At 41.8% G+C, this 14,672-nt stretch overlaps 1 protein-coding gene across 1 annotated transcript in view; it reads right to left on the bottom strand.

Annotated features, from left to right (window-relative positions):
* Positions 1–14,439, bottom strand: part of LOC116435198 (ras-related protein Rap-2a) — a 44,802-nt gene extending 30,363 nt beyond the window's left edge. Inside the window, exon 1 of the mRNA XM_031994520.2 lies at positions 14,061–14,439. The gene's annotated coding sequence lies outside the window, so the exon portion shown is untranslated. The remainder of the gene's footprint in view (positions 1–14,060) is intronic.
* Between the last annotated feature and the right edge of the window lie 233 nt (positions 14,440–14,672).

The raw sequence follows: 14,672 nt of genomic DNA, 5'->3' as shown, positions 1-14,672 counted from the left end.
GTACGCGAGAACTTAATGAAACCATGCACGCGGGAGTGCGTTCGCGAAATTTCTGGGTACAAATTTCCCCGTATAATTTTTGCAAGTTTCAGCAATCGGAAAATTCACTCGTAAGGAACGTTTCTGTGTTAGTTACACTTTTATCGCAACGTAGGTTTCCTTTTGTAGTAGAATCTTCCTTTTAACAGCGGTGGCTGCCCGATCGCGGATATTTTCGTGAAAAGCGCCGCTTTTTTATACCGTAGATACGTCCGGCGAAAACTTACGGAATCGAATGGTCCTCGATCCTCTTTCTCCCGCTGCACCTTTGCGTCTATATACGAGCGTGCAAGACTGACGCTCTGTGGAAAGGAAATGCAGCACTCGTGATTGTTTTTCTCTCTCTGGACAGAAAGTTTCAGCAGCTGACGTGCGCGACAAATTGGCTGCCATCCCCTTGAATCGGCACCGATCCCGGAGTCCAATGGATTTCCGGGCTGAATTTCGCGTTATGAAACTTCACGAGAACAAGAACGATGCTGGACAATTCCGGTTTTCTAGAGAAATGAAAATATAGTTCCAAGATCGAGACATAGCTTTGAAAATTGATTGGCTCCATGGGAATCAGGTTTCGTAAGGGATCGCGTAACTGACCTGTACTCCCGAATACTTATTTCCGAAGATTTGTCAAATAACTGAAGTAGTTTGTAATTAAAATTGTATTATTTACTGAATCAAATTAATTTATCGCCGTTTGAATCATTTTGGTATTTTCACTAAAGCGTAAATAACTGTCAAAAGTATTGGAAATATAAAAGAGAATATGGGAAGTCTGCGTGAGATATTCTGTGCACGAGAAATAACAGGTTTATGCACTGTATTCATTTGACGGTCACTGTATTTGGCCGAGGTACCTTTATTATATTTATTGTCACAGGATCTGAATTTGTATTTTGACTGAAAAGTGAAACAATTGTTTCGTCTATCGCTGATGCAGACAACAATGTGTCCAATATTGTAATCAAATAATCAACGCAGTGAACAGAATATGTAAAATAAATGAATAAATATTCATATGACAAATACTATATTTACGTTTCCTATAAAACAAATATATTCACGCATGTTTGCTTTAAAGAAAATGATCGACGCACGTTTTGCGCATGAACGATCAACCACAGAATTCCACGAACGGTGAAAACCACAGCGCATGCAAAACAAAAATGTTAATAGTCCACGCTCCTGTTGGACAGCATAAATTATCGTCTCCGTTTAAGGGAATTGATAATGGTAATTAAAAACGATTGCGCAGAGCCCCGATATTTTTCTTACGCAGTCTATCCGGTAACGGATCGCGGAGGCAGTAATAATAGCCGATACGCGGACGTGCAATTAATCACGCATGTCCACTGTCACTGTAATTAAACGTCGGATAAAAACGCGGGAAAACAGCTTTCCTAGGGATTATCGAGCAGCGATTACATCATATCCCGAGAATTCGCGCTTTCCGGATGACCAGAGCTAACCGCAACGATCGATCCCCGCCGAAACCGAAAGCCTGTGCCGAAAACGTTTCATCCGGCGTATAGCGTGATAACATGTTCACTACCACCATTCGTTTCGCTGGCAGCCTTCATAACGAGTAAATGACGATACTTCACTAAACATGTGTCCCTCGTGAAATATTTAAAAAATGAGACAAAGAAAAATTAATATTATATATCTCACCCCATGAGTAACTAAACTACAGATTTGCAAGTATTTATAGAAAATTCGAAAGTGAATTGCATAAAATGAACACAATATCAAACAATATATAACGTATAAAAAGTATAGTGTTTCTTCACATCTTTAAGTTTCGCACTGTACAATGGAATGTGTATCATTGAAGGAGAATATTTTGAAAAACAGTAAAACCATTCGTTCAAACTTATTTGCGACTTTTCTCATATCATATCTACATTTTTATAATCATATTCCTAAGAATTTAAATTTGCCTGAAGATCAATCTAGTAATGATTTCCAATAAAAATCTCTAGAATACTGGTTCCACTTTCCTTCTTCAAAGTCCCATATCGTCAATACAATATCGTCGTCAATACGGTCGTGCTGTTCACGCTCGCTCTTTTGTCGAGGCGAATCGTCGTGTCACGCGGAAAACTTGGTTGCGTCGAACACACGGAAACCTCAAAGATTGAGAACGTATCCGTTTTCCAGTGTGCCGATACGTTTCCCCGTGACAAATCGTTTATTGTCGTCGAATGCGCGTCGCTACGCCCAGAACGCTTTCGGCGAGGCAATCCCGCGGCTGGTAGCCCAATATTTGCATAACGCGATAAAGTGTACGGACATCGCGCGTGAACCTGTCTCGACCACTTCGCGAATTGCTCGCGAACTCTCTCAGAAAACGTTCCAACAACGGGCGTGTTTCGGGAAGAGGTGACGCAACGCGAGAATCAAAGCTGTAGACGAATTCGCAACGCCCCCGTTCCGTTGACCACAATATACATTTAAGTAACGCGCCCGAGGTACACTGCTGATCAGAAGTTTGAGACTACTGTGTCGATTAATCAGTTGGCTGCCTTCGACGAGTATACTTGTCACGAAAAAATGCTAAGGTATTGTATTATACCTAGTAAACTCGTCCGAAAGCAGCTAACTGGTTAATACATACATTACTTGAATAAAAATTTTAGAAGAAATTATTTATGGATATGAACACGTACACATAACAGAATAAGGTTCACACTTTTCAAAGAGGTCGTAACAGCTAACGTGTTAAGAAAAAACCTCCATTTTTTAAAAATAACTTTTACTTAAGAATCCTTCTATGTAATAATGGTACATAGATGTATTTATATGTATCGATTAAATATGAAAATTGAAGAAGAACTGAAAAACGCAATATATATAAGTTATAATTATATTTATATAAGTATACATATATATATATATAAGTAATTTGTAATGTGTGACATCGAACATGTAAATGGTCCCGAACTTTGGACCGTTAATATACTGCTGGAACTCCACGTCCCGGTACAATGCTTTGTTGATTTCCGTATATTATTTACTGCCCGCGTAATGGAGTAATTATGTCTTGGCTGCCTTTACGCGTCCAGAGGTTTCTTTTTTTTATATTTTTGTTCCTTTTCTCCGAATGAGATGAGCTGCTCGTGTCGCTTTGAACGTGTTTTAAGCTAACCGGCAGCCTTTTCAACCCATGCTTTTCAAACCGCGCGAGCGCAGTGCATAGACAATCCCGAATAGTACTATAAGATACACAAAGGCGCCAACCGAGAGGCAGTTTCCCCGAAACACCCAAGGTTTTGTTACTTTCCTTTTGAACTTTTAGAGCATTTCCGGGAAACGTTTTATCTGTCTGTTTCTACCGGGAACTTTTGTGTTACTGTCAGCATGAGTTGTTTGGAGCAACGATTTCACAGCAAATTACTGATTAGGCGAAATTGAGTTTGTCGATATCCTTGCACGTGCGTGTGTGTCTGTTTTAGTTCGGCGAAGTTCGAACTTGTAGTTTCTTCAGAACATAACTTCCTTCCAGTAACTTGTTTTTCTTTGTCCTTATGATCCCAATGAAAAGAAAACTCGAAATTCTTCATTTTCGAAGTACAGTTTGAATCACTTTACGTCGACAGACTGCGAGCATATAGAAAATAAACAACAATTTCATACATCACTTTAGCATTCGCATCGAACTAAAACACACTTTCCAAAATCAGCGAACAAAATCTGTATCTCCAAGCTCCAGCACGTCCTTCCCAATTTAAATATCACAAAAATTCACAAAAATTCACCGAAACGGCTTCCGAATTTTTTCCCAAAGAAACCTCGGCATACATCGGCACTCTAAATCCGGTATTCGAAACGCGCACCCCATCGGATTCGATTTGCGTCAGAAAGAGAGCCTGGAATCAGTGTCCGCGGAAGTCGACCTCTCGGGGCACATCAATCTCCTCCGAAAGCGGCTTGAAACGTATCGGTAGAACGAATGGAAGAGGGCAGCAAACCGAAAGAAAATTGGCACAATAGTGGCTGCAAACTTGGTTCAATTTGTACGCGGGCTCCTCCATTCACACCGCGTATTGCGATTCCTGAATGGCTTCGACGTAACGGATGAAGGAGTGCAGCGACGTACTGCACCAGAAAAATTCGATTTTTCTTCCCTGGAGACCGCATTTCCCCGATAGAGGACGAAAACTGTTTGAGATTGAATTCCAACCACCGGGAGCTGATAAATCTCCTGTGGCCTCTAACCAAACACGAGAGTAGTGGACGCTTTAATCATTCTTTAAATATGTCGTGCAAGCCTCACGGAACCCACTTCTTTTGCTCGCGATATCTTCATACATTCAGTCTCGGGGGAGATCGTATATTGACCCCTAGCAAACATCCTCGAGCGATCTCCGAACGGGGCAGAGGACTTTGATCTACGACCCCGCACGGGCAAGAATTCGATTCCGTTTTCCTATGATTCCGAACGATCGAGCTGTTTTCCAAGGAAACCTGATCCTCGACCGCGTGCCCGGGACTTGATTTCACGGCTAACCGACGTCTCCTTCGGCGAAGATTGCTCAAAGAAAACTAACGGCCTCTGCTCGCCCTGCGAAAACACTTGCTTTGGACACTCGAGCGAAATTGGTCGGTCGCGGAGCCAATATGCCAGTCCAAATTCCGCTTCGCGGACTAGGTAGGATGTTTTCTTTTCATCTCGTTCAGCTGGCAATTTTTAGGGAAACATATATGTTCATAATACAGTGAGATAGATATTTATTTTGGAAATAGCAATTTGATAGGAATAAGTAGAATTAAAGCTTCGAGTTTATGTCTTTTGTCACTGGCTCTATTATCGTGACAAAATTTTATTATATTTTAGATATTCGAAAATTGTGTGTGCAGGAAACAGAACGTAGATTTCTAATTTAAGAAAATCTAAACGAGAAGAAAATCTAACGTTTCGTCTGCGTTTCGTCAATGCATGCTTTCTTAAGGGAAAGTGTTCTCGAGTCTCGGGGTGCAATGAACAGAGCGAGAGCCACGCTAACGAAGGGGGTGCTAAGACTAAACAATGCCTTTTCAGGGCATTCGTTTCGTAGTCATCGAGGCGACAACATCGTATTGAAGTATTTTCCAATCCACGCAGTTTCCGTTTATTTACACCCACGGTTTTATAGTTCGTTCTTCAATAGCTTAAAAATAATTCTTTACATAACGGACGATTAGACCAAAATTCTGATCTTACACTAAACAAAACTTCGAAACCATAAATTTCTTAATCTAATTCTTCAAAACTTCATTAAAATGTACTCCAAATCTATTGTCTAATCAAAAACAATCCGACACAAATACACTTCAACGAACTCAGCAAAAAGAAGCGAAACTTCGAAACGATGCCAAGTACGTGCATAATAAAATTTGCTATTAACCTGTTAACTATAGAATTTAATTTCAGAAATCTCTGATAATCCTTGCAATGAAATCAAATAATGAACTGTATACTCATCTAACGCAGACCAAATGCACCTGTAATATATTCTAACCAAAGGCTAGAGCGAAGCGAAGAAGAATTACATGTCTATCCGAAGAAAATAAATAATTTGTTGTTGAAAGAATTAGTATCATTTTAATTTTAACAGTTAACGGACAGGTAGATTTTTCTGTGTCTTTCTCGGTTTCCGAGCCCTTTTTAAAAGAATTAAATGAACATGTATGTATAGTTGAAAAAAAACTGCGCAGTAGGTTCAACAGACAGATAGTACCACAACTAACGGTAACAAGAAAACAACCCAGTGCGCATAAAAATGAAAAACTAACGCGGCTTAATAAAGATTCAAGTAAAAACGTAAATCTACGTGGCCCGTCTTAGGAAGTCAGAACGGAAGAACGTAAATTTACGTGGCCCGTGCGTTGAGTGTTAAGATGACGTGTATACTCATCGAACGCAGTTAACTGGTTAACCATCCTTCGACATGATGTCGCATTATGATACGCTCAACGAAACCTAAACCAAGTTCCACCCTCCAATCCGGTCTTTTCGTCACCGGTAATCGATACCGTGACCGCGGGGCGAGCGCGAGGGTGCACGAAGTCAAACATTATTATCGATATACCGGGGCCCTTGTCTCTTGTCGCGTCGAGCGGTGCACCGTTAATTGGACGTGCACGTAGATCCTGCAGGTTTACGGCTAGAAAGGCGTCCGGCGAGGCGTGCGTCGCTGGACTGGCGGCTCGCGCGGCTGGCAATTGTTCCCTGGCGCGTTGCTAACAAACCGCGTTTCAAGGCACTTTATTGTCTCGAGCTAATGCAAACGAGACCGCCGTTAAAATTAATCGTTACCATAGCTCCCCGAATTTGCATTGTGCCTGCTGTTGTTATTGTTAACCACGGCTGATGCTGCAAAGCGTTTTAACCCGGGCAAGCGTGGGCAAGCGTGGTCGTTACTTCGAAGCCGATTCTCTCTGTCCCTGCGGTTGCTTTCTATAATGGAAGCGGAGACAATGCGCGCGGGCGTTAGGAATATTGATATTATAATAATGCAATCATCAAACGCGCAGCAGCCTCTGCTGAATTAACGGGTCGGTTATTGCGGGCGACGATGTTTTTACTTTTATTGTGGGATCGTGCGGATGATCGTAATGCAGCTCAAAGATAATTGAGATGCGCGTTCGCGCGTTTTCGAAGTATGTATTGGTTAAAGCAGGCTACTGAATGTTATGGTTATTAATTTAAATGTACATCAGTTGAAAGAGATCTGGAGTATTTACTTGTTTATTTATTAAAAAATCAATTGAACTGAATAACCTACTTGATATTAAGAAGTTAACGGTCTTATGTGCTCTTGGTATTCCATTGTGAAACTTACGTCAACCTTACGTTAACGTGGCACTTTCATGGTTAATTTAAGAACGTTTGCAAGTAGTAACATTGTACCTATATATGATAATTATACATAATTACGACGTTATGAATAATTATAGTGGTAAAATATTTAGCTATTAGAATAAAATTAAAGAACCACAGAAGAATAAAATCAGCCTGCGCGCTAGACGTTAAACACGATTCTTAACCTCTAAAAATGAACGGAAAATTAATCTTTAAATACGGAAGTCAAAAAATTACCGATTAATGTTAAATATTCTCGTTTCTAGCAACTAATAATCTGTTTTTACTTATTTAAATGCCCTTATACTACAATAGTACCAACATCACAACGAAAATTCCATTGATGTGAAAATTCACGATGTTTCATATAGAGATCCATGAGAGCGTACGTCTACGTTAACGGTTAAAACAAAAGACTAAGCTACAAAAATACCCACAGAAACCGTGCCCGAAATAATTGAGGATTCGAGGCGGTACAAGGAGAACACGTTCGAAAGTAAATTGAACGTCGAGGCATTCCGGCCGCTGTTCGTTTTCTGCGAACAGCACCGATAAGACTTGCCTCTTATCGCGGAAGTTACGCAGCCCAGGAAACTGTTGTCCTTCGACCGCCATTGTAACGTCTACCGTTTATCGCGGCGAGCAATGTTCGGTGTCCGCCGCTCGAGCGCAATTTGCCGGGATGATCATTCCACGGTATCTTCGTGAAACGATATTATATTTCGTTGATTCGGTTGATTAATCGTTTCATAGTGTCAGCCGGGTAACCCGGCACAGCGCCGAGCCGACGCGACCCGAATCTCGTTTCACGATTCGCCGGTGATCAAGCAGGGGACGAACGGCGCCGCTGCACGCACCGATGCAACAGATGTCTCGGTGGACACCATCGCGTTTATCGACCGTCTGTCCTGATCTAATTAATCTTCCCCGCTCGAAAGCAGAAAAAAGGGGAAAAGAACGTGAGCGCGAGTCAGATAACCGAGACACAACGGCGCTCTACGCAAACCGAACTATCGCTGACCGTTATTCGTCACGACGAGCAATATTCGCAGCTGAACCTGGAGCCGCAATAACGCTGTTGTCGCCGAGGAACGAATTTTTATGGCTCTCGCGTCGGACTGCGACGATTCCGGTCACTCGACCGATGTCAGTTGAAGTGTACATAACCGGAACGGTGATTTTAGAACGGCACTAAACTAGCAAGAACAAAACATCAATTGACAGATGTTTCATCTATATCGAATTGATTTATATCGTTTACAAATGTTGAACAAGAGTAAGACAAGTGCAGTTGAATACATTAAATATGACAATGATCATTCAAATATTAAGTATGTAGACCATAGGAACAGATGCCTAGAATTAGAGGAAAATGTAAAAACCATTCTTCGTTGTGATAATTAAAGACAGCTGGTGTAACGTATACATATACCCTTTTTCTGTTCTGAAAAGTAAAATTTGTTTTACGAAAATAAGTTGTCTGTAATTGCTGCAGCGAGTAACGTAACTTTTATGAAATGCAACGTACACCCTTTTTCTGAGCACATTCATATACATTCCCATGACATTTCTTCCACATTTTAGTGGATAGAATCGTCTCTTGAAGTATGCATTGCACTTCTGAATTATCCCGTGCTTCCTTCTACACAATTTATTACGCTCTCGTAAAAATGTCATAAATTCGATGCGGATCTTCGATCTCAGAACGCTTGCACATCTCTTCACGTTTATAATATAAGATATGTATATAAAAGAAACTATAATAAACTGAAGCTTCAACCCCGTAAAAATTCTAATTACTTACGCAAGATTTGAAACAAAATTAGGCTACAAACTTAACACCCTGGCATCGAATCGAGCATCATTGAACTCTCGTAGAAAGTAGTTGAAAACCAGTGAACTGCGAGTCACGGTCGCGGACCATCGAGATATCGAGATCACTCGACATATTTACGCATGTGTCAGGTTTGGATCCGATGCAATGTACGATTTATTCTCAGCGTTTGAACTTACGTCATTATTTTCCAAAATTTTCTGTCATATTCGTTGATGCAGAGTTTGGTGTAAAATTACAGTGATATAATACTACTGTTGTAAAAATGAGTCTTAAGTATCGATCTTTGGAAACAGTCGCCGCGACTCAAGTCTTAAGCCCTCAGGACTCAAGCCTTCAGCTACAAAAGCTGAAGTGTTTTAACGATCGGGTCTTTATGCTAGAAAAATCAAGTTGTCTGTTAACAGGAATAACTAATACCCGATATTAACATAATACAGCGTTGGCTTAAGTATAAAGATTTGAGCGTTGAGGGCTCTTAAGGTTGAGGTCGAGCGTTTAAAGCTTCAAGATTGAGTTTTGTGGCTTCGGAGATTCAGCTTTTAAGGTTGAACCTCGAAGCTTCAAAGACACGTGTTTTATGGAACTCTAAGCCTTCAAGACTCAGCCTTTAAGATTGAGCCTCGAAGCTTCAAAGACACGACTTTTACAGAACTCTAAGAAGCTTTCAAAACTCAGCCTTTAAGATTGAGCTTGGAAACTTCGAAGATGAGAGCGTTTTAAAGCACTATATGTTATAACGGCTAAAACTCACAACAAAAAGTTGTTTACCTGCAACGTGTCTCAGCTGGCTGATGACACAGCCCGACTGCCGCCGGGATGATCGCGTCGGAAGTTATTCAGCACAGTGGCAGTCGTTACGTAAGAGAAGCATCGCAGACAGTTGCAGCGGACTCGCACAGAATCGTCGGAAGTATCCGTTCAAACAAAGGCAAACGCAGAAGTTGAAGTCTGACTGACGCGCAGGTGTATATACGCCGCGTGGGCAGGCATTAAACCGAAAATTAATTAATTTGTGAGGGGAAAACGAATGAACGCGCAGAGGCAAACGACAATGCGGCGCATAACGAACGTCGCCGAGCATCCATGGGGGGACATATCCCGGAGTAAAGCTGGGAAATATGTAGGTTGCGAGATGAGGTAGAAAAGGTACACGAATCAATGGGAGTATTACGAGACTCCTGTTGGTTTGATTAACCTCCATAGACGTTAACGCAGAATATAATATTACTAGTTATTAAAAAATAAAAGTTTTATCAATTTACACAATTACTCTATCTTTATCATTTTTTGAGATTATCATCGAAATAACTTTCGCAATCCCAATTTTAGGGACGGCTTTCACACTGTTAACATGGACAACTAGAAGAAACGCGTGTAATATTTTTACGATAACTACATTATACTTAACACTGAACATACCACAACCGGTCAAATGACCGGTTTTAAAATTTGGTGAAAAATTCTGCATTTTCTTTCGTCCATTTAACTATACATCGGTTCTTATATTGCCCGATTAAACAATTTTCCGATTTTTGTCTTTCCTTATGTTTCTGTTTTCACTAAGAAAAATGTATCATTTGATTTGTTTACTTTTATTTTATAACCAGTTATTTGACCGGTTGCGGTAGGAATAGGTGTATATATAGTGTCGGTGTGTTTAGTATTAAATTTTAGCGAAATTGATGATTGGCACATTGGTTCGCTCCCCTGTTAGATCGACATTAGTTAGTAAATCTAATATTTTCTTTTATCGTAACACCGATACGAAGTCTGTAAACTAAATGCACGAACAACACAGGGCTTCGGTGTTGTTACGCTAACGGGAAAACAAGCAAGAATAGCACGCACATAACTTTCCAGAAACGTTTTAGAATAAAATGTGAGAAGAAGCTCCGCGGGACGAAGTTTCCCTGGTAAGAAGGAGTTTCGCGGTTGAGGGCTGGATCGAGGAGCGGAATAAGAAATGCGTAAAATCTATTACCCTCCGAGAAGTTCCAGAAGGATCCGTTCGCCAGGAACTCGTTCGAGAACTTCGGATACAAGTGACGCGAACCGCGGCTTGACGATCGCGTATAAAGTTTATCGTTCTTGTTTTTCTCGTATCTGCGACACACTGACGGTGTCGTTTCTGTTTTAGCCCTATGCGAACAGGAATTGCTGAAGTATTAAAACAGCTTTTTCCCCCGGAAAGTTAAATTATCGAATTCTTAAACGGTAAAAAGAAGATAATTATGACTGTAATACGGTAATAAGTAAAATATTGTAGTTATAAAGTTATTAGTTACATAAAATATTATGATTATAAAGTTAATAGTTATATAAAATACTATAGTTATAAAGTTATCAGTTGTATAAGATATTATAGTTACAAAGTAATTACTTATGTAATTATGAAACTGTAAAATACAATATTAAACTATAGGTACCACAATATTATACTACAAACTGTAATAACCGTAAATAATGGAACTGTTTATTCACAACTTTCGGTTCTGAATACGGAAACCTGATGTCGTCACTGTGACGATATTCATCATCAAAGGGTTAAAGTCAGCTGCTCCGCGAAACTAATTATCGATATATCTGTTACGTCGAACCTTCGACGAACGAGAACGCTGGTTCATCGAAAGCATCGATCTCAAAAGTTACGTTTTTCATATTATTTTTTAACTGGAACTCATCGCGTTGTAAAAACTTGGCGAGGATTTTGTCAGATTTTGTAATTAAGCTTATACTGTTCCGCGGATGTAGTTCCGAAGGTTCCCCCTTCCACGAAATTATTCGTGGCCGTTTTGCGTGTCGGGCGACCGCCTTAACACGGTCGTTTAATTTCTACGGTCGTGTTATCGTTGCGAGAACGGAACTTGCGCGCTCCTGTACGATATCGTATAGACGTGAAAAGAAATTTAATTGGACAATGGATATTAATCGAAACGAAACATGCATTTTAAGACTTGTTATTTTGTTATGCTTTTGTAAGATATCAGAACACGTGATGTACAATTAATGTACACTTTTATTGATCAGATTGATTAACTCGATATAATATACTTTACCACGCAAGTAACTCATGGCATTCAATTTACGAAAGAAAGTAAAGTAAAGAATAACTACTGTAGCAAATGTTATTCACAGAATAAGAAATCTCGGCAGAAAATTTATTAATATAATTTTATACTCGACTCATGAAAGATTTCCTAAAGCCCAATGTACAAACGTCGTCGACATTTCATTTCACTGAATACACCTAAATCAAGCGAAGACAATATCATCAAAAATTTTTTAGACAAATTGCAGTCAAAATCTCTCCACGTCAACACGTCAGGTGAAAACACTAAGCTGACATATCCCATCCAAATCGCGCGCCTTCGAAATCAAACTGACGATACTTCGGAATAAGATGTGCGTACCAAATCGATGGCCGAGATACCCAGCTATTAAAAGTGGTGTGGGAGTGGCTGGAAAAGAGCAGGATAGCGAACAAGACAGAGAAATACCAGCAAAGGGAGAGCAAGAGAGGCGAAGCTGCGGTTTGAAAGGACTTTGGTAAATGGTGCAATCTACTGCGCCATTTCCGACACCTGACGGGACAGTTGCCCAGATAAGGCCGAGCAAGGAAATGAGGAAGCGTCGGTGTGTACGTCGACGCTGCGTGCCGAAATCCTCTATCGAAATTCGCGGGTGGGAGCCTGCTCCGAGGGAGATCGAACACAGAGGAACGAGCAGAATTATCTCGAAAAACGCGGATCGCTCCCCAGAGAACGGAATTCTCGCCCTAGGGTTCGGTAGGCGAATCCCCGAATCCCTCTCACAGGTTTCCCGAGATTCTTTCAAAGTGCCTTACGCATACTTAGTTTAATAACGATGAAATTTCTTGTTGCCTCGCAGGCTATAAACGAAACGTCGGATTCGTTATTAAAATAACTACAAAGCGACGCTGTCTACACCCCCCATCCCCCTTTCGCTTCGCCTCGAAGCTCCCTCGCAAAACTGTAAACAAAGTTTACAGCGTCCCGGGGACCAACGCGCGGTGTTTACCGACCCGCCTTGTCGTCTTACATTAATTTCGTTCCTGCGACGAAAGTTCCGGCTTTCACAGACTCGGTGAAAGTATAATTACAGACTGTATTCGAATTAGAAACGTAGATTCGGAGCGTACCGGAAGGCAAGGTGCAGAAGTTCGTCTCTTTTCTTTGAAAGTTGCGAATGGTATGTTCTAAAAGACGCTCACTAGTTTGTTTCATCTTTCACAACTTTTACGACTCATGTAACTCTTCTTAGGAGGAAAACATTCTCTACCTCTTCAAGAAAAACCACCTCGTAAAAATACAGTATTGGCCAACCTTTCTTTTTCCTTTCCTTTAGACTTTCTTTCAACAAAATAATCTCATTTATAATCATATATTTCAACCAATACCCAAACGACTCATAGTAAAATTACCTCGTAACCGCGGTGGAATAACAAATTCCACTTTATTTTCAATTGCACCTGTTTCGAATCGAATCCCTGCTAGCTCTCATCATTTGATTACACTGTGCAAGTGTCAATGGCGGACATGAAAGGCTAATATTCTGCAAGCAGGCGCGTTCACGCAGCCGGAAATCTGCGTGGGAAGATTAGAAGCCGCGATAACGGGAGCTAATGCGGCGAGAATGCGTTCTCCACATTGTCGGCCGCGATGCCATTAATACGCCATCAAATTCTGGTGGCCATTTGCTGTAGACGAGCAAATTACTCCCTATCCTACAGTGATTCGCCTAACAGGCTGCGGTTTTCGTCGAAACTAACGATCCTGAACGGTAAAACCGCCCAACTCCGCATTAGCAACGACGCAGTCCGCGTTTGGACCAAATCTATAGTCTCGCAAGAGTCGCCGGGTTGCGTTAAGAGCTAAAGTTCGCGGTTGTCTGCGATCGTTAGCAGGATTAATAATCCGTGCGGCTTTCCCGTTCAGTTAATTTTCGTGTAACCGGCAAACTTCGCCGGAAGTTCCCGTGCGCCAGTCAACTACGGTCAAAGACCAGACTTTCTACTTATACGCGTGAATGCGGGTACCCTAACGCGACTATAACGTGAAACACGAACATCTAGCCTAAACGCGATTCCAAAAACATCGAAGCTTAGGAAATTCTAATTTCCTAATTTAACTAATGCCAAGGTTCTCCGCCCTCCTTCTCTAATCAAACTCAAAATTCAATCAACTTATCAGAAGCACTAGTAGCGTTATAACCTCGATACAGATTCTCCAATTCCTAGCTCCAAGAAAGAAGCAACACGTAACAACAATCACTGTCACTCTCGTACCTCGTCTCGGTCCACGTTGCACACGGCAGGCCGCTTACCTTTGGCGGAGACCTTTCCTCGCGAAAGACGAGCTTCGATGGGCCTCGGTTAACAGGGGTAAACCGAGTCGGAGCGCGGGAAAGGTTCGAGTGGCTGTTCCGGATCCGCCGGTAAGTTGCCGCGCTGTGCCGGTTGGTTTCTCTGCTGATCGATCCTGCGGGCTGACGATCGGTCCCACCGCTAGGATGAACACTGGGACGTGGGGGATCAAGCGGATTGGTCGTAGGTGAGCCTGGTAATCAGACGTTATAGCACGCGGGTTGTGATCCTCGGTGTGCACCCTGTTGCCCCTGGGTTCGCTGCCAGACGAACACAGCGTTGCGGACGAGCTAGCTCTGTCCGGTACTCCGGTGCCGTGCCGGGTGCTATCCTCGATGCTTTCGGTCGGCGTCTGCGCTCTCGTAACCTTCCGACCTTCTCTGCCACCTGCACACCCCCACCAGAACGCTCCGCGTATTTTAGACTGCAGCCGTACTAGGCTGCCTCCTATCTTCCTCTCTCCCTGTCTCCCTTTGCTATCTTCTCTATTCTGTGTCTCGCTCTAACCAACGTTCCGCCTGCAGCGACACTGCGTCGCCCGATGTCTCCGTCCTTCTTGGTTCACCTGACAC

The sequence above is a fragment of the Nomia melanderi genome, chromosome 11 (genome assembly GCF_051020985.1).
Source record: "Nomia melanderi isolate GNS246 chromosome 11, iyNomMela1, whole genome shotgun sequence".
Lineage (NCBI taxonomy): Eukaryota > Metazoa > Arthropoda > Insecta > Hymenoptera > Halictidae > Nomia > Nomia melanderi.
Note: the sequence above shows the minus strand (reverse complement) of the source record. Positions and strands in the feature narration are given on the sequence as shown.